Consider the following 20,937-nt stretch of genomic DNA (forward strand, 5'->3'; position numbering starts at 1 on the left):
CACTACACAGAGGACCGATCACACCGTCCTCCCCGCCTCCAGGATTGGTGCAGCCACTCCAACAGTTTGATTGGTTGAAGCATTGTTACAGCCATAGGTGAAAATAACTGTCGGTTATGAAAGCAGATACTCTGATTGGTTGCGAGGTGATCATGTGACAAAAAAAAAAAGAGGCGCTGCTCCGACGTGCACGTGAGCGGAATGACTGGTGTCTGTCGCGTCACTCGCGTGAGTTCCACAGCACTGTAAGAGTAGGAGAGCGGCGTCGGTCGGTAGGAGCTTTATGTGTCCGCGCACCAGTTAGCACAGCTCGGGGTACACGGCTACTGCGCTGACCATATCACGGGTGTGTGCGGGCCGTGTCCCGTGTAGGACCCACTCCAATCTTCATCCAGAGGTAAAGTCTGAGAATCCTGTGAGTGCGGACTGCCCTCACCTGACCCTGCCGCTCACGGACGTAGCTCTGGTTCCACAGATGGCTGCCGACGCTTGTCGCACAGTAAATCGGCCACAATCTACTCGCTTGCTCTTCCGGCCGTGTGGTGTCACATGACCATAGCAGCCAATCAGCGATAACGTCCTGAGCTGTCTTGCCCCCGTCTTCACACTGCGGTATCTGTTTAGAAAATCCGCTTGTTTAGCTGCTCCTCTACCATTTTGTTCTGGTGTCTTCACATGCAGGACTAATCCCCTCTGCTCCATGTTGGCGCACTCCTGGGTACAGCTAAGGCTGCGTTCACATTTGCGTCGTTGGGCGCAGCGTCGGCGACTCAACCAACAACGCAGCGTTTTGTGACGCATGCGTTGTCATAGGATCGCACAGAGCAGGAATTCGGCGCAGGGAAAACGCTACAAGTAGCGCCCTCTGCGCCCTGTCTGCGTCAATATGATGCATGCGTCGTAAAATGCAATACAACGCATACCGGCGCATGTCCATGCGCCCCCCATATTAACCCCTTACCGGCATCGGACGTACTATACCGTCCGATGCCGGCTCCCCTGCTTTGATGCAGGGCTCCGCGGTGAGCCCGCACCAAAGCCGGGACATGTCAGCTGTTTTGAACAGCTGACATGTGCCCGTAATAGGCGCGGGCAGAATCGCGATCTGCCCGCACCTATTAACTAGTTAAATGCCGCTGTCAAACGCAGACAGCGGCATTTAACTACCGCTTCCGGCCGGGCGGCCGGAAATGACGTCATCGCCGACCCCCGTCACATGATCGGGGGTCAGCGATGCGTCAGGATGGTAACCATAGAGGTCCTAGAGACCTCTATGGTTACTGATCACCGGTGGCTGTGAGCGCCACCCTGTGGTCGGCGCTCACAGCACACCTCCGTTTCTGCTACATAGCAGCGATCAGCAGATCGCTGCTATGTAGCAGAGGCGATCGAGTTGTGCCTGCCTCTAGCCTCCCATGGAGACTATTGAAGCATGGCAAAAGTTAAAAAAAAAAGTTTAAAAAAATGTGAAAAAAATAAAAAAAACATAAAAGTTTAAATCACCCCCCTTTCGCCCCAATCAAAATAAGTCAATAAAAAAAATATCAAATCTACGCATATTTGGTATCGCCGCGCTCAGAATCGCCCGATCTATCAATTAAAAAAAAGTATTAACCTGATCGCTAAACAGCGTAGCGGGAAAAAAATTCGAAACGCCAGAATTACGTTTTTTTGGTCGCCGCGACATTGCATTAAAATGCAATAACGGGCGATCAAAAGAATGTATCTGCACCGAAATGCTATCATTAAAAACGTCATCTCGGCACGCAAAAAATAAGCCCTCAACCGACCCCAGATGATGAAAAATGGAGACGCTACGAGTATCGGAAAATGCGCAATTTTTTTTTTTTTTTTTTTTTTTTTAGCAAAGTTTGGATTTTTTTTTCACCACTTAGATAAAAAATAACCTAGTCATGTTTGGTGTCTATGAACTCGTAATGACCTGGAGAATCATAATGGCAGGTCAGTTTTAGCATTTAGTGAACCTAGCAAAAAAGCCAAACAAAAAACCAATGTGGGATTGCACTTTTTTTGCAATTTCACCGCACTTGGAATTTTTTTCCTGTTTTCTAGTACAGGACATGCTAAAACCAACGATGTCGTTCAAAAGTACAACTCGTCCCGCAAAAAATAAGCCCTCACATGGCCAAATTGACAGAAAAATAAAAAAGTTATGGCTCTGGGAAGGAGGGGAGCGAAAAACGAACACGGAAAAACCAAAAATCCCCCGGTCATGAAGGGGTTAAAGATAGAGGCCCATGACGTATGCGTCGACGATGCTGCGCCCAAAGACGCTAATGTGAACGTAGCCTATGACTGAAGCCTTTCTTCATGTGGCTTCCACACGGCGCCATAGATCACTAGTGAGCGCTCCTCACCCCGACTAGCGCCATAACTAAGGCTCCATGTATTTGTCAGCGCCACAGTCAACAGAGTGATACCTGTGACGTGAAGATGGCGCGGACCCTTGGTCTGGGCATATTAACGCTTTATCAGGCGGAGTCTTTGCTTCTACTAGCGCTGCCTCCAGATTAGGACTGCATCCTGCAATAGCACTGTACAGACCTTCATATCACTGTCCCCGCTGGGGCTCACAATCTCCGCATGTCTGGAGGAAGCCTAGGGAGAACATGCCAACTCATTGTAGATGTTGCCTTTGGTGGGATTTGATGCCAGTACTGTGCATCAGTCATTAGCTGTGAGGTCAATACTCGGGGCTAATCCAGGCTTGGTTCGTTTTTATCAGAGTGAACCTGTTCACATTTTCTGTTGACAGCCGAAAGCGCCGGTCATTCTTGACTCTTACGACCTCCCACCCCAGCGGCACTAAAAACCCGCTCAGATAAGATGCTAGTGTCCAGGCAGCACAACCCCTCCGAGGCATAGAGGTCCAGCTGTGAGACCCAATAGTTGAAGGTTGCAGAGTTATTGGGGAGTACGCTGGTTTTGTTGGCCTGTTTTTGCTTGACCATCATTTAAAAACTAATCCCTCGTTGTCAAAAATACCAGGTCATCAGGGCATGGATGCTAGGGAGGGTGTCATGAAATTGGCCCAGACCTTTGACACTGTACCACTTCCTCTGCTGTACCTGGTGTGTGTCTCCCTTGCCTCCCCTCCTTTGTTAGGCAAGGAAGCTTGCTCCATGCCACTAGCGTTGACTGAGGGGAATTTTTTCAACATATTTTCCACAATGGCCTTGTGGTATAGCACCATATTAGTAGACCTCTCCGTCTCAGGAAGGAAAGATGCAAGGTTCTTCTTTAGCACGGGTCTAGCAGGGTGAACAACCAGTACTCCTTTTTTTTTTTTTTTTTTTTTCTTTTTTTTTTTTCTCCCAAAGTTAATGTAACACGAGGGTTATGGGAAAGGAAGTGGTGCATAAAGTCTGCCATATGTGCCAATCTCCTTACAGCCAACAATTCCCTGTCTCCTTCATGATGACGCTCTCCATCTCATTTTCACTCTATTCCTCATTCCTTTTTTCGGCCCATCCATGTAGGAGAAACGAGATGAAGTTTGTGTGGGTACTAGCCCCTGTTGCACTTCCAACCACGAGGCTGAAGTTGGTTTCTTATTCGTTCAGTTTCTTATTCGGAGCTGAAGTTGGTTTCTTATTCGCCAATTTTTTCTTTTCTGTTTTTTGTAGGTTTAACAACTTAAAATAAGCATCACCATAATAGACAATGTATTGAGGTGCCCTGATGTGAATACACTTAAAAACGGCAACAAAAACAATAAAACTGGCACAAAAATGGGCATCAAAGTGGGCACCAAGAGTGCTGAAGAAAGGGTTAAATGCCTTTGGGCCACTGATCTCACACTGCAGACATATAGAAGAGGGCGCCCCACATCAAAACCTGTTATTTCCAGCCTGGCCCAAATGGGTTCTGGGCATCAGAACTGGCATCAAAGTGGACAGACAGTCAATTTTTGCCATTTGAATAAGTAACTGATGTTTTTAAGGGGTTAAATGCCTTTGGGCCACTGATACCACAGTGCAAACATATAAAACAGGGAACCCCACATCAAAAACAGGTCTCTTCAGCCTGGCCCAAATGGGTTCTGGGCATCAGAACTAGCATCAAAGTGGGCAAACGGCCCTTTTTCACAGATTTGAATAACTAACTGATGTTTTGAAGGGGTTAAATGTCTTTGAGCCACTGATACCACAGTGCATATGTCAGGAAATAGGAAGAAGTCCTGATTACTTCAATTACACATACAGCGCTCTGAGCTGCAATTTCCTCTGCTTGCCAGCACAAGGCTGGAATTCTAAGCCACTCTTTCTCCCTCCTCCCACTATACAGCCATCATGTAAGACGAGCCTGCCAGCTTCATTGAAGAATTTATATAGCCTTGTGCTGCTGTCAAGATAATGCCAAAAATGTCATACTGTGAATGTAGTTTCAGAAGGACATGGCGAACTACACACATTCACAATTCAGCTGCGACCCCTTGCTCTCCTGCCCCCCCCCCCCCCCTCAGCTTCACTCCTACCCAAAACAAAGCCTATGATAGAGATTGGGCAACCTGATACTAATTGGGGGCAGGGGGTGGCTTTAAACTGCAGGTGACCAATCCGGCAAAGCCACCCGTTGTCCCTCCCCTCTCACTCAGGAATGCCTTTGTCTGAGACCTTGGAATAACCTAAAGAACTATCCGATCAGTGCATATCATTAACCAGCCCTTTAGTGATGTCACAAGGTCAGAAGTATAAGTCACTATACTCTTAGACCAGCCTTCAGTCTTGGCCGGGAAGTGATCTATACACGTGCCTGATGATGGTGCCTCAGGATATGCTGGGCCGGAGGCATTTGTGCCAGTGTCATGAACAGGGACTGGGAAGCACTTAATACAGGGGAATAGGCAGTGGTCTCACCGGCTGGCACCAATCGTAGACCCTGGCATTCGGCCCACTGAGTCAGGAGCTTAGGTGACATGTGCCTGATCATTGTGGTGGTGGTTAGGCTTTTAGTGGTGAGTCCCCTGCTGATCTTGGCATGGCACAGGATGTACATGAACTTTTTTTAATTTCATTTTTTGGTCTTGGCACTCTCTTAAAAAAAAAAAAAAAAAAAAGTGTTCCAGACTGGGGAACAACTAACTTTGACAGAGAAATTTACAAGTGTGGGTGCTCTGTGGAATTGTTGCCCGCCATTGCTCTCTGGTCACTCCACCGCCTCTTCCTGTCTGTTTCGGTGCTACAGATTTCCCCCTCCCCCAGCGCTGCTGGCCTCTCTACATGCCAGTTTCCCAGGCTGGGTCGGTAAATTTGTCATCCACCACCTCCTCTTCTACTACAGCACCCTTGTCTTCCTGTCTTGTGGACTTGGCCAGACGTACAAGCATCCTGTGAGACTGCACAGAGCTCCGGTCCATACAATGGCTGGCTGGCACAATATAAAAGAATCAGTATATGCCTGTTAGGATTATGCATTGACTAAGATCTGACACGATCGAAACGCGTCGCATTCTTCTGTACCTAAGCATTTGCACAATAGCAAGGAATTATGGAATTGAAGGAATTTTATCCCCTTCCCGACCTGTGACACAATGTATGCGTCATGAAAGTCGGTGCCAATCCGACCTGTGACGCATATGCTGTGTCACAGAATGATCGCGTCCCTGCAGATCCGGTGAAAGGGTTAACTCCCATTTCACCCGATCTGCAGGGACAGGGGGAGTGGTAGTTTAGCCCAGGGGGGGTGGCTTCACCCCCCCGTGGCTACGATCGCTCTGATTGGCAGTTTCACTTTCAACAGCCAATCAGAGCGATTTGTAATATTTCACCTAAAAAAAAACTGGTGAAATATTACAATCCAGCCATGGCCGATGCTGCAATATCATCGGCCATGGCTGGAAACACTTATGTGCACCCACCCCACCGATCGCCCCGCCAGCCCCCCGATCTGTGCTCCGCTCCCCTTTGTCCTGTGCTCCGCTCCCCCGTCCTCCTGTAAGAACTAGGGTTAGGGGTAGGGTTCGGGATGTGCACACGTATTCTGGTCCTCTGCGGATTTTTCCGCAGAGAATTTGATAAATCCGCAGTGCTAAACCGCTGTGGATTTACAGCAGTTTTTCTGCGCATTTCACTGCGCTTTTACAACTGCGATTTTCTATTGGAGCAGAATGTAAACCGCTGCGTTTCCGTGCAGTTTTTCTGCAGCATGTGTACAGCGATTTTTGTTTCCCATAGGTTTACATTGAACTGTAAACTCATGGGAAACTGCTGCGGATCCACAGCGTTTTCCGCAGCGTGTGCACATACCTTTAGAATTAGGCTATGTGCACACGGTGCGGATTTGGCTGCGGATCCGCAGCAGTGTTCAATCACGTTTACAGTACCATGTAAACATATGGAAAACCAAATCCGCTGTGCCCATGGTGCGGAAAATACCACGCGGAAACGCTGCGTTGTATTTTCCGCAGCATGTCAATTCTTTGTGCGGATTCCGCAGCGTTTTACACCTGTTCCTCAATAGGAATCCGCAGGTGAAATCCGCACAAAAAACACTTGCAATCCGCGGTAAATCCGCAGGTAAAACGCAGTGACTTTTACCCGCGGATTTTTCAAAAATGGTGCGGAAATATCTCACACGAATCCGCAACGTTGGCACATAGCCTTAGGGTTGGGTTGGAATTAGGGTTGTGGTTAGGGTTAGGGGTGTGTTGGGGTTAGGGTTGTGATTAGGGTTGTGGCTACAGTTGGGATATGGGTTAGGGGTGTGTTGGCGTCAGAATTGAGGGGTTACCACTGTTAAGGCACATCAGGGGGTCTCCAAACGCAACATGGCACCACCATTGATTCCAGCCAATCTTGTATTCAAAAAGTCAAATGGTGCTCCCTCACTTCCGAGCCCCAACGTGTGCCCAAACAGTGGTTTACCCCCACATATGGGGTACCAGCATACTCAGGACAAACTGCGCAACAATTACTGGGGTCCAATTTCTCCTGTTACCCTTGAGAAAATAAAAAATTGCTTGCTAAAACATCATTTTTGAGGAAAGAAAAATGATTTTTTATTTTCACGGCTCTACGTTGTAAACGTCTGTGAAGCACTTGGGGGTTCAAAGTCCTTACCACATATCTAGATAAGTTCCTTGGGGGGTCTAGTTTCCAAAATGGGGTCACTTGTGGGGGGTTTCTACTGTTTAGGCACACCAGGGGCTCTGCAAACGCAACGTGATGTCCGCAGACCATTCCATCAAAGTCTGCATTTCAAAAGTCACTACTTCCCTTCTGAGCCCCGACGTGTGCCCAAACTGGTTTACCCCCACATGGGGTATCAGCGTACTCAGGACAAACTGGACAACAACATTTTTGGTCCAATTTCTCCTATTACCATTGGCAAAATAGGAAATTCCAGGCTAAAAAATCATTTTTGAGGAAAGAAAAATTATTTTTATTTTCATGGCTCTGCATTATAAACTTCTGTGAAGCACCTGGGGGTTTAAAGTGCTCACTAGGCATCTAGATAAGTTCCTTGGGGGGTCCAGTTTCCAAAATGGGGTCACTTGTGGGGGAGCTCCAAAGTTTAGGCACACAGGGTCTCTCCAAACGCGACATGGTGTCCGCTAACGATGGAGATAATTTTTCATTCAAAAAGTCAAATGGCGCTCCTTCCCTTCCGAACCTTACCATGTGCCCAAACAGTGGTTTACCCCCACATGTGAGGTATCGGTGTACTCAGGAGATATTGCCCAACAAATTTTAGGATCCATTTTATCCTGTTGTCCATGTGAAAATGAAAAAATTGAGGCTAAAAGAATTTTTTTGTGAAAAAAAAAAAAAGTACTTTTTCATTTTTACGGATCAATTTGTGAAGCTCCTGGGGGTTTAAAGGGCTCACTATGCATCTAGATAAGTTCCTTGGGGCGTCTAGTTTCCAAAATGGGGTCACTTGTGGGGGAGCTCCAATTTTTAGGCACACGGGGGCTCTCCAAACGTGACATGGTGTCCGCTAAAGAGTGCAGCCAATTTTTCATTCAAAAAGTCAAATGGCGCTCCTTCCCTTCCAAGCCCTGCCGTGCGCCCAAACAGTGGTTTACCCCCACATATGAGGTATCAGCGTACTCAGGACAAATTGGACAACAACTTTCGTGGTTGTTTCTCCTTTTACCATTGGGAAAATAATAAAATTGTTGCTGAAAAATCATTTTTGTGACTAAAAAGTTAAATGTTCATTTTTTCCTTCCATGTTGCTTCTGCTGCTGTGAAGCACCTGAAGGGTTAATAAACTTCTTGAATGTGGTTTTGTGCACCTTGAGGGGTGCAGTTTTTAGAATGGTGTCACTTTTGGGTATTTTCAGCCATATAGACCCCTCAAACTGACTTCAAATGTGAGGTGGTCCCTAAAAAAAAATGGTTTTGTAAATTTCGTTGTAAAAATGAGAAATCGCTGGTCAAATTTTAACCCTTAACTTCCTAGCAAAAAAAATTTTGTTTCCAAAATTGTGCTGATGTAAAGTAGACGTGTGGGAAATGTTATTTATTAACTATTTTGTGTCACATAACTCTCTGGTTTAACAGAATAAAAATTCAAAATGTGAAAATTGCAAAATTTTCAAAATTTTCGCCAAATTTCCGTTTTGATCACAAATAAACACAGAATTTATTGACCTAAATTTACCACTAACATGAAGCCCAATATGTCACGAAAAAACAATCTCAGAACCGCTAGGATCCATTGAAGCGTTCCTGAGTTATTACCTCATAAAGGGACACTGGTCAGAATTGCAAAAAACGGCAAGGTCTTTAAGGTCAAAATAGGCTGGGTCATGAAGGGGTTAATGAATAAAGAAACATTGTTTTATGGAGCCGGAACGCTTTCTTTTTGTTGCTGTATCTTCCCTCGTCGTGGTCCTGGACGAAGTTCCGAGCACCTGCGTCTGATCGGTGAGCTGGCTGAGGTTTATATAACCACAACCCGATATTTACCCTGGTTACCATTGTAAAAAAACAAAACCTTCATACTCACATTCTGATATCTGTCACATCCCCCGGCATCAGCTTCCCTGCACTGTGTCAGCGCCGGCCGGCCGTAAAGCAGAGCACAGCAGTGACGTCACCGCTCTGCTTTACGGCCGGCGCTTACACAGTGCAGGGAAGCTGATGCCGGGTGACGTGACAGACATCGGAATGTGAGTATGTACTTTTTTTTTTTTTACTTTTACAATGGTAACCAGGGTAAATATCGGGTTACTAAGCGCGGCCCTGCACTTAGTAACCCGATGTTTACCCTGGTTACCCGGGTGCTGCAGGGGGACTTCGGCATCGTTGAAGACCGTTTCAACTATGCAGAAGTTGTTCCCCTGATCGTTGGTCGCTGGAGAGAGCGGTCTGTGTGACAGCTCCCCAGCGACCACACAACGACTTACCAACAATCACGGTCAGGTCGTATCGCTGGTCGTGATCGTTGGTAAATCGTTTAGTGTAACGGTACCTTTAGACAAAAGGAAGGAGGATCAGGGTGAGGATTAAGTGACCATGACTGTTGGCTGATGAGACTGGACTGGTTGCTGCTGCCAAGCATTATCTGCTATCCAACCGGCCATCTGTTTGATCTGCTCTGGCTTCAGAAATCGTGTCCTGTGCCTCCCTGCTAAGTGGGACAGGAAGCTATGTGTAATATATGGGCTTGTTTCTTGTGCTCCTGCGACAGTCACAACTGCCCCATGTCCTCGGTATCTGCGTGCGCGATCATCCGCACTTTCCCATCCCTTACAGAACACGCCTTGTGCATTTTCTTTTTAAAAAAATCTGATACATTTTTGTTGAATCTTTCAACATACAACAAAAGGCAACAACCTTGCACATTTTCTAACTGCTAGGACATTACTTGTTCCCTTTACGGGTCTCGTGCACATTAGACTATAGCCTATGAAAACTGATGAAGTTAACCATGACCAACATTGATTAGCTGAAATTCAACAATGAGTGATTGCTTTTAGCAGAGGTACAGACAGTGTCATTGTCTAGAATGAAATCGGCTATGTTTGAATCTTTCGTCCATAGTCGGATGAAAAGTTTTGTCCATGAGCGATATGTCTATTAAAGAGGAGTCACAGAAAAATTGCCTGTCCTTTTCCCCATGACGTTCAGTGTGACCCATTGAATGACTAAACTTTTCTGTTTATACAATGTTTTGCAGCTTTAGTCATTCACCAGATAGTCTTGTTGAACAGTCTTCCTTCTAACCTCTTAACCACATTAAAACGGTGTCCGCTAAGGGGCCTTATTCCCTCATCGCAGTTTTAACCCCTTAATGACCGCCAATACGTCTTTTAACTGACCTGAGATATTAGAGACTAGCCTCACCATACAGGTGACAATCAGCAGCTGTCGGCGGTCCACCATAGCTGACAACTTGCTGCATAAGCTGGACCGCAGAGTGAAGGCAAAAGGGCCAACAAGTGCTAAGCATCTCTGGGAACTCCTTCAAGATTGTTGGAAGACCATTCCTGGTGACTACCTCTTGAAGATCATCAAGAGAATGCCAAGAGTGTGCAATGCAGTCATCAAAGCAAAAGGTGGCTACTTTGAAGAACCTAGAATATAAGACTTAATTTCAGTTGTTTCACACTTTTTTGTTAAGTATATAATTCCACATGTCCATAGTTTTGATGCCTTCAGTGTGAATGTACAATATTCATAGTCATGAAAATACTGAAAAATCTGTAAATGAGATGTCTGAACTGTTTGGTCTGTACTATGTATGTATATATATACCGTATTTTCCGCTTTGTAAGACGCACTTTATTTCCCCCAAATTTGGGGGGGAAATGTGGGTGCGTCTAACAAAGCGGATATACCGCTTACCATTACAGGCTGGGAGGAGGGGGTGTCCGCCGCCGCTACCGCCTGCCGCCGCTGTCGTCCGCCGCCACTGCCGGGGTTGTCCGCTGCTGCCCCGGGTGATGCTGAAGGCTCCGGTGCTGCGGGGGGCTCTGGCGACATATTGTGAAAGACCAGAGCCCCCCGGCAGTTCTTCCATGCGTTCCAGTATGACTAATTCCGGGAAAATGGCCGCCGGAATCTCGGGAGATGAGATTTCAGCGCTGAGATCTCATCTCTCGAGATTCCGGCGGCCATTTTCCCGGAGTTAGTTCCAGTATGACTGACTCCGGGAAAATGGCCGCCGGAATCTCGGGAGATGAGATTTCAGCGCTGAGATCTCATCTCTCGAGATTCCGGCGGCCATTTTCCCGGAATTAGTCATACTGGAACGCATGGAAGAACTGCCGGGGGGCTCTGGTCTTTCACAAAATGTAGCCAGAGCCCCCCGCAGCACCGGAGACAGCCCTACAGCACAGGAGCCCCCTGCAGACCCCTCATCCCAGCCTGCAGCAAAGGAGCCCCCTGCAGACCCCTCATCCCAGCCTGCAGCAAAGGAGCCCCCTGCAGACCCCTCATCCCAGCCTGCAGCAAAGGAGCCCCCTGCAGACCCCTCATCCCAGCCTGCAGCAAAGGAGCCCCCTGCAGACCCCTCATCCCAGCCTGCAGCACAGGAGCCCCCCTGCAGCACAGGAGCCCCCTGCAGACCCCCTCATCCCAGCCTGCAGCAATGCTCCACTCCTGCCTCCGGCAACGAGCCTGGGACCCTGATCCACCACAACCACAACCCCCGGTAAGTAATAAGACGCATGGATTATAAGACGCCCCACCAATTTATTAAAAAATAGTTTTTTCCTATTTTTCTCCTCAAAATTTGGGGTGCGTCTTATAATCCGGAGCGTCTTACAAAGCGAAAAATACGGTATATATATATATATGTATATATATATATATATATATATATATATATATATATATATATATATATATATATATATATATATTCTCACAGGAGAGAGAAATGATGTGCCCCCCTCAGTACCTCCGTCATACCCCAGGCTCTTACTCTGTCCCTTGGCACTTTGCTTCCTATTCATGAAAAATACCTGGCGCCTGCGGCGGGTAACAGCAGAGAGTTTTCCTTTTGGTTCCACACTTTTGACCATGGTGATCAAAATCCCAATAATTAGTAAATCCTCCGTGTCCTTCCCCTAGTCAGGTTATTATTTTTTTTTTTTTATATAATTTGTGTGGAAACATTCCAGCGTTATTACCACGTAGTAACACTAGTCAGAATTGTAAAATGTGTCCTGGTAATAATAGGGGTTCACTACTAGGACTACCCCTTCTTAAACTAAATGTTCAGCCCTGATAAAATAATAAAGCCTATACTCCCCTGCAGTGCCAGCTTTCCCATGGTGTTGACACTCTCACCAGGGCTGTGATTCGGTTTTGTGACCTGTAACACTGGCGCCCAATCAGCGCTGCAGCTCATCCCTGGCTTCCTCTTTATGTTCAGTTTGTTCGAAGGTGGAGACATGACGCAGCATCGATTGGGCACCTGGCATCATGTGTCATTCGACCGCATCACAGCCCCAGTATCGCAAGTACTGACACCGCTGGAACGGCGCCGGCACGGCAGGTGAGTTTAGGCTTTTTTATTTCATGGGGCCGGACATTTAGTTTAAGAAGGGGTTGTCCTAGTAGTGGAAAACACCTTTTGGCCGGTTTCACACGTCAGTGGCTCCGGTACGTGAGGTGTCAGTTTCCTCACGTACCGGAGCCACTGACACACGTACACACATAAAAATCAATGCATCTTTTCAGATGTCATTATTTTTTTTTTTTGCGGTCTGTGTCTCCGTGTGCCAAACACGGAGAGGTGTCAGTGTTCGTGGGAGCACACGGATTACACGGACCCATTAAAGTCAATGGGTCCGTGTAAAACACGTACCGCACACGGACGATGTCCGTGTGCCGTGCAGGAGACAGCGCTACATTAAGCGCTGTCCCCCCCACTAGTGCTGAAGCCCCATTCATATCTTCTCTCCAGCTGTGATTAAAATACTCACCTAGCTTCCGGATCCCTCGCCGTAGCGTCCTCTTCTGGCTGCAGCTTCTCCTGTATGCAGTCACGTGGGGCCGCCGATTACAATCATGAATATGCGGCTCCACCTCACAAAGGGGCGGAGCCGCATATTCAGTACTGTAAATGAGCGTCCCCACGTGACCGCGTACAGGAGACGATGCGGCCAGGAGAGGATGCTGCGGTGAGGGATCCAGAAGCTAGGTGAGTATTTTAATCACAGCGGGGGGTGGGGGGACCTGGATCTGCATTTTAAACACTAATATTCATATCTTCTCTACAGCAAACGCTGCTGGAGAGAAGATATGAATGGGGCTTCAGCACGATGCCAGGGACGGCGCTTAACTTTAGCGCTGTCTCCGGCACGGTGCGTGTGGTACCCAGTGGGCACACGGGCGGCACACGTGTGCTGCTCGTGTGCCACACTGATGTACCACAGAAACGCACTGGCACACGGACACGGATAATTCCGGTACCGATTTTTTTTTTTTTTATTTTTTTTTTTATTTTTTTTTTTTTCCTTCCTCCCGGTACCGGAATTATCTGGACGTGTGGGACTGCCCTTAAGGTCAAAATTAGCTGTCACTAAGGTGTTAAGCTGGAATTTTCTATTCTAAGTGTATGTAAACTTTAGGCTGCAGGTCACTACATCATGTGCATAAAACATTTTGTCTTGTATAAATATTCAAAGTTTCACTTTCCAAATTTGCCTGGGAAATGTCCTGATTTGTACATTCCACTAGCACATAATGGCAGAAAAGTGATAAAAAAGGAAGTGGGAGAGAAAATGTGAGCATGAACTATTACTTTTTCTGTGTAGAAATATGTGATGTGTACTTGATCCAGAAATGGTGATACTGTGGATGAAAGCTGAAATGTATACTTCCTCTTCTTGCCTCATAAGACACTTCTCAGGAAGGATAACCATCTGAAATGGAATCTATCGTCGGGAAGGGAAAACTTCATTCCTCCTCTTATCACAAGGTCATGAAGAGGGTGACGTTAAAAGGATCTTGTCACCTCCAGAAAACTAATTTAACAGTTATACGGGGGAATTGGCGCCTATAAAAATGATAAGCGGGATATATTTAAATTTTCTAATTATTTTCACAACTTATTTTTCATATGCAAATGAGTGGGTTTCGGTGCACCCTCGGTGTGGCCAAGAGCTCCGTGCACCATTACAATTTGCCCACTGTTGGCTCTCGCTTGGCCAGAGTAAAGGTACCGTCTCAGTGGCACTTTGGTCGCTACGACGGCACGATTTGTAACGTTCCAGCGATATCGTTACGATCTCGCTGTGTCTGACACGCTACTGCGATCAGGGACCCCGCTGAGAATCGTACGTCGTAGCAGATCGTTTGAAACTTTCTTTCGTCGTCAAGTGTGCCGCTGTGGCGGCATGATCGCATGGTGTAACAAAGGTGTGCACGATTTTTTTATACGATGTGCGCATAGTAACCAACAGCTTCTACATCGCAAACACGTCATGAAATTATCACTCCAGCGTCGTACATTGCAAAGTGTGACCGCAGTCTACGACGCTGGAGCGATAATGGAGCGATGCTGGAGCGTCACGGATCGTGCCGTCGTAGCGACCAAACTGCCACTGTGAGACGGTACCCTAAGTGTTTCCTAGACTGCAACCTTGGCTCTGCGCGTGCGCCCTGACTATGCTCGAGTCAGCGGCGTGCATACTTTGGGGGCGGGCCATTCTTTCATCATTGCCTCCTGTTAGTGGCTACGGCTCGCTGCAATCAAATGTGTAGTGAGCAGCTTCAGCTAGGGTGTAGAGGGTCAGCTACGTTCTCCTGTGCTCAGTGTATCTTCGAATAAGTGACCATCCTCTCTGAATCTGCTCTCTACACTTCTCGTTGTATCCTTGTAGTGTGCAGCTGACAGAGAATGATGCAAGGGGGAGGACGCCTTCACAAAATGTGCGCACTGCTGTCACTTAGGTTTTCCATCTCAAGGCAATCTGTGTATATGCAGTGCAGCGTGACAGATATGAATGGTGTGTAATATACACACTGTTAGGCATCATCTGATATATATATTTTTTTTTTTTCACGTATGAGAAAAATGGGTGTAGTTTCATCACGTTGGTTTGATTTTTCTAGTACTTGGCAAGCGGTTTTCCATGCTGGAAACTTGTCATGGGGTGGAAAACCATTTAAAGGGAATTTGTCACCAGGTGTTTGCTACCTCATCTGAGAGCAGCATAATGTAGAGAAAGAGGCCCTGATTCCAATGTGATTAGTGTAATGGGTGCAGGAGTTGAAACGCAGACCTACTAGATGTAGCAGGGCTCAGAAAGCTGTCCCTGTCCACACCACAGCTTTGTGTCCATTCTGTTGATGGTAAGCTGCTTATCACAGGAGGGGGGTGGTTGGACAACCCCGGCAGTGATAACGGCCTGGCAATAGAACACTCATTGTAAGGGTAGAGACAGACTGCCGTATTTCGCGTGCAAGAATCGCATCGCACTGCACGGACTGGCCGGCACCTCTCCTGACCTGAGCAAGACGGCATAAGGCTATGTGCACACGTTGCGGATTCTCTGCGGATCCGCAGCGTTTTTTGCAGTGCAGTAACGCTGCAGATCCGCAATTGATTTACAGTACACTGTAAATCAATGAGAAAAAAAATGCTGTGCACACTTTGCGGAAAATCCGCTGCGGAAACGCTGCGGTTTAAGGGTATGTGCACACGTAGAAAGCTCCTCTGCGGATTTTTCCACAGCGGATTTGATAAATCCGCAGTGCAAAATCGCTGCGTTTTTTCCTGCGGATTTATCTCGTTTTCTATTGCGGATTCCGCTGCGGATTTACATCTGCAGTTTTCTATTGGAGCAGATGTAAAAACGCTGCGGATTCCGCACAAAGAATTGGCATGCTGAGGAAAATAAAATGCTGCGTTTCCGTGGGTTTTTTTTTCCGCAGCATGCGCACTGCGTATTTCGTTTCCCATAGGTTTACATTGTACTGTAAACTCATGGGAAACTGCTGCGGATCTGCAGCTGCGGAAACGCTGCGAATCCGCAGCAAAATCCGCAACGTGTGCACATACCCTTAAAGTAGTAGCATGTCACTTCTTTTTTTGTGAATCTGTAGCGTTTTTGTGCCCATTCCATTATAGAAAACCGCAGGTGTAAAAAACACAGCAAGTCTGCAAGAAAACCGTAGAAAAAACGCGACAAATCTGCAGGTGCGTTTTCTGCCAGGAGAGGCAGAATCCGCACCAGAAATTCCTAAGCCTAATCTGCAACGTGTGCACATAGCCTAATGGATTACTGTGCAGCTGTCAAGCTCAGGTCAGGAGCGCTGACAGCCAGTACAAGGTTTATGATGCGATTCTCGTAGGAGAAATAGGGCAGCCAGTCTCTGCCCTAAGTCAGCAACTCCGCACAGCCAAAAAAGTGACACATTGCTGAATTTTGTATTTTAACCTGTACATCATGTTGTACTCATTTACAATGCAAAAACCTCCTGACAGATACCCTTAAACTGCGTAGATCTACAGTTTATAGAGGGGCTAGAGCATAAGGTTTCAACCTCCTATTTTTTTTTTTCTGGAAAATTGGAGCAAAAATCACAGATCGCTGCAAATTTGTATGGACTCGCACCACGCCCATCCATCATGCCCCCAAAATAGTTAAGATTGTCCATTTTAAAGGGAATCTTTCACCTAATTTTGGCCCTATAAATTGCGGCCACTGCCATCAGGGGCTTATCTACAGCATTCTGTAATGCTGTAGATAAGCCCCCCCCCCATATAACCTGAAAGATAAGAAAAACAAGTTAGATTATACTCCAATGGTCCAATGGGTGTCGCGGTCTGGGTCCGGTGCCTCCTATCTTCATACGATGTCCTCTGCTTCCTGTTGCGGCTCCGGCACAGGCGTACTTTATCCTGTTGAGGGCAGAGGAAAGTACTGCAGTGCGCAGGTGCTGGGCCTCTCTGACCTTTCCCAGCGCCTGCGCACTGCAGTACTTTGCTCTGCCCTCAACAGGATAAAGTACGCCTGCGTCTGAGCCGCAGCGTGAATACAAGAAGAGGATGTCATCGTAAGAAGATGGGAGGCCCCGGACAACGACGCCCATCGGACCGGACCACCCCTGGGTGAATATAATCTAACCTCTTTTTCTCATCTTTCAGGATACATCGGGGGGCTTATCTACAGCATTACAGGATCCATTCAATTGAATCTTCTCTCTGAAATGCAGAACATCGCAGGTCTTCCCAGAGTGAGAGATCTTTGTAACCACTCTCCGTTCTGGCCAAAGGATGAGAATTCTCAACATTAAATCACCCTGTAGTAACTTAACCCCTTTATCCAATATGACGTACTATCCCGTCGAGGTGACCTGGGACTTAATTCCCAGTGACGGGATAGTACGTCATAGTGGACTATCGCAGCTGACATCCGGCACTATTAACCCCCGGCACACCGAGATCAAAGATGATTGCAGTGTTCTGGCAGTATAGGGAAGCATCGTGCAGGGAGGGGCTCTCTTCGTGCTTCCTTGGGATCCTCAGAGCAACGCGACGTGATCTCCTACCTGCAGGCCCGGATCAAAAATGGCAAGCCTCCTGCAAGTGCTCTGCAAAGTGTCAGATCAGCGATCTGATAATATATAGTGATATCTCCCCCTGGGGAAATGTAAAAAAAAATATATATATATTTACAGGTGTACAAAAAAAAAAATTCCTAAATAAAGAAAAAAACAATATTGTTCCAATAAATACATTTCTTTATCTAAATAAAACAATAAAAGTACACATTTAGTATTGCCACGTCCGTAACGACCCGACCTATAAAACTGTCCCACTAGTTAACCCCTTCAGTGAACACTGTTAAAAAAAAAAAAAAAAGCAAAAAACGACACTTTATTATCATACCGCCAAACAAAAAGTGGAATAACGCGAGATCAAAAAGACGGATGTAAATAACCATGGTACCGCTGAAAACGTCATTTTGTCCTGCAAAAAAACAAGCCGCCATACAGCGTCATCAGCGAAAAAATAAAAGTTATAGTCCTCAGAATAAAGCGATGCAAAATAATTTTTTTATAAAATAGTTATCGTATAAAAGCGCCAAAACATAACAAAAAGATATAAATGAGGTATCGCTGTAATCGTACTGACCCGAAGAATAAAACTGCTTTACCAATATTATCAAACGTGGAACGGTATAAGTGCCCCCCCCCCGCAAAAAAAAATAAATAAATAAAAAATTCATGAATAGCTGTTTTTTATTCATTCTACCTCAATCGGAATAAAAAGCGATCAAAAAATGTCACGTGCCCGAAAATGGTACCAATAAAAACGTCAACTCGTCTCGCAAAAAAACAAGACCTCACATGACTCTGTGGACCAAAATATGGAAAAATTATAGCTCTCAAAATGTGGAGACGCAAAAACTATTTTTTGCAATAAAAAGCGTCTTTTAGTGTGTGACGGCTGCCAATCATAAAAATCTACTAAAAAACCCACTATAAAAGTAAATCAAACCCCCCTTCATCACCCCCTTAGTTAGGGAAAAATAAATTAAAAAAAATGTATTTCCATTTTCCCATTAGGGCTAGGGCTAAAGTTAGAGTTTGGATTACATTTACGGTTGGGATTAGGGCTTAGTGGTGTGGTGTGGTCAGGGTTAGGGGCGTGTTCGGGTTAGGGTTGGGATTAGGGTTAGGGGTGTGTTTGGATTAGGGTTTCAGTTATAATTGGGGGTTTCCACTGTTTAGGCACATCAGGGGCTCTCCAAATGTGACATGGCATCCGATCTCAATTCCAGCCAATTCTGTGTTGAAAAAGTAAAACGGCGCTCCTTCCCTTCCGAGCTCTCCCGTGCGCCCAAACAGTGGTTTACCCCAACATATGGGGTATCAGCGTACTCAGGACAAATTGGACCCCAAAAGTTGTTGTCCATTATAAAATATCACTTGGTGGGTCAAAGTGCTTACTACATATAAGTTCCTTAGGGGGTCTACTTTCCAAAATGGTGTCACTTGTGGGGGTTTCAATGTTTAGGCACATCAGGGGCTCTCCAAACGTAACATGGCGTCCCATCTCAATTCCAATCAATTTTGCATTGAAAAGTCAAATGGCGCTCCTTCCCTCCCAAACAGTGGTTTACCCCTACATATGGGGTATCGGCGTAATCAGGACAAATTGTACAACAACTTTTGGGGTCCAATTTATCCTGTTACCCTTGGTAAAATTAAACAAATTGGAGGTGAGAGAAATTTTTTTGTGGGAAAAAAAAAAAAATTAAAGTTAAATGTTCGGTTTTTTTTTTAAACATTCCAAAAAATCCTGTGAAGCACCTGTAGGGTTAATAAACTTCTTGAATGTGGTTTTGAACACCTTGAGATGTGCAGTTTTTAGAACGGTGTCACACTTGGGTATTTTCTATCATGTAGACCCCTCAAAGTGACTTCAAATGTGATGTGGTCCCTAAAAAAAAAAAAAAAAAAAATGGTGGTGTAAAAATTAGAAATTGCTGGTCAAATTTTAACCCTTAACTCCCTAACAAAAAAAATTTTGGTTCCAAAATTGTGCTGATGTAGACATGTGGGAAATATTACTTATTAAGTATTTTGTGTGACATCTCTGTGATTTATGGGCATAAAAATTCAAAGTTGGAAAATTGCGAAAATTTTCCCCAAATTTCCATTTTTTTTTTTCACAAATAAACGCAGGTAATATCAAAGAAATGTTACTACTATCATGAAGTACAATATGTCACGAGAAAACTCTGTCAGAATCATCAAGAACTGTTGAAGCGTTCCAGAGTTATAACCTCATAAAGGGACAGTGGTCAGAATTGTAAAAATTGGCCCGGTCATTAACGAACAAACCATCCTTGGGGGTTAAGGTGTTAAAATTGGAGTATATTAATTTGTTTTTGTTTTTTTCTGTTTGGCCTGTATTTCATGTATAAAGTTGGTGTTTGCATTGTGATGTACCTAGTAATCATATATTGAGATTAACAGGTTAGTGTTGTTTTATAGGTGCTGTCATGGAGGTCAGTCACTCGGTGAAAGAGAGAACAATTGCTGAGAACAGTCTAATAATCCTCTTGCAGGGGTTACATGGTCTTGTCACCACTGTTGACTTACGAAATGAAAGCTCTGCCAGGGGGACTATCCTAAATGTAGATGCTTTTATGAATATACGCCTGGAAAAGGTTATCTACACAGATCGCCATGGCCAGGAGGCTAAATTAGAGGACTTGTTTGTTACTGGACGCAACGTGAGATATGTTCATATTCCACAAGAAGTAGATATAATCCACACCATTGAAGAACAGCTAAAGAAGATACAAAGTATTCGTGGCTTCGGTGGAAAGGGAAGAAAAGAGTTTCCCTCAAAAAAGTCGAAATGATTTCCAAGCCTCCATAACAAAGAGAAAGCCCAGTTGACAGTTTTTTCCATACCCGATATTCCAGTGCAAAGAAATTGCTGTTGGGTAGATCAGGGGTGTCAAACTGCATTCCTCGAGGGCCGCAAACCATGCGGGTTTTCAAGATTTCCTTAGCATTGCACAAGGTGCTGGAATCATTCTCTGCAGGTGATTAAATTATCACCTGTGCAATGCAAGGAAATCCTGAAAACATGACCTGTTTGCAGCCCTCGAGGAATGCAGTTTGACACCCCTGGGGTAGATTATCTGAAAATGAAGAGAACTGTGAAATGTATGCTAGGAAATTGCCCTGGGTACATCCATGTGGCTTCAGAATGCATTTGTTCTTGAAGTGCTTATTACCTCTCCAAAATAAAAGTTCAAGGTTCATTGAAGCTAAAATATCAGTTATTAAACTTCTTTTGCATCAATTTTTTTGTGCGGTTTATTTCTCATTCTTTTAACATCTGTGTCATGCTTTCTGTTACAAACAGAAGACAAGTGATCTATTTGTTGTGCACCTAATGCCAGGAGACCAACTGGTAATAAGGTTTGATGGGTACCGCTATGGGATCTATGATGCTGGAGTTTTTTTTGTTTTTTTAACT

The 20,937-nt window shown here is 45.5% G+C and overlaps 1 long non-coding RNA gene across 1 annotated transcript; it reads left to right on the plus strand.

Moving 5' to 3' along the window:
- The first annotated feature begins 169 nt into the window (after window positions 1-169).
- On the plus strand, window positions 170-20,760 carry LOC138669966 (uncharacterized). The gene is made up of 2 exons (XR_011319274.1): window positions 170-397; window positions 19,938-20,760. It is a non-coding gene; the product is annotated as an uncharacterized lncRNA (long non-coding RNA).
- The last annotated feature ends 177 nt before the right edge of the window (window positions 20,761-20,937 follow it).

Source organism: Ranitomeya imitator, chromosome 3, assembly GCF_032444005.1.
Source record: "Ranitomeya imitator isolate aRanImi1 chromosome 3, aRanImi1.pri, whole genome shotgun sequence".
Taxonomy (NCBI): domain Eukaryota; kingdom Metazoa; phylum Chordata; class Amphibia; order Anura; family Dendrobatidae; genus Ranitomeya; species Ranitomeya imitator.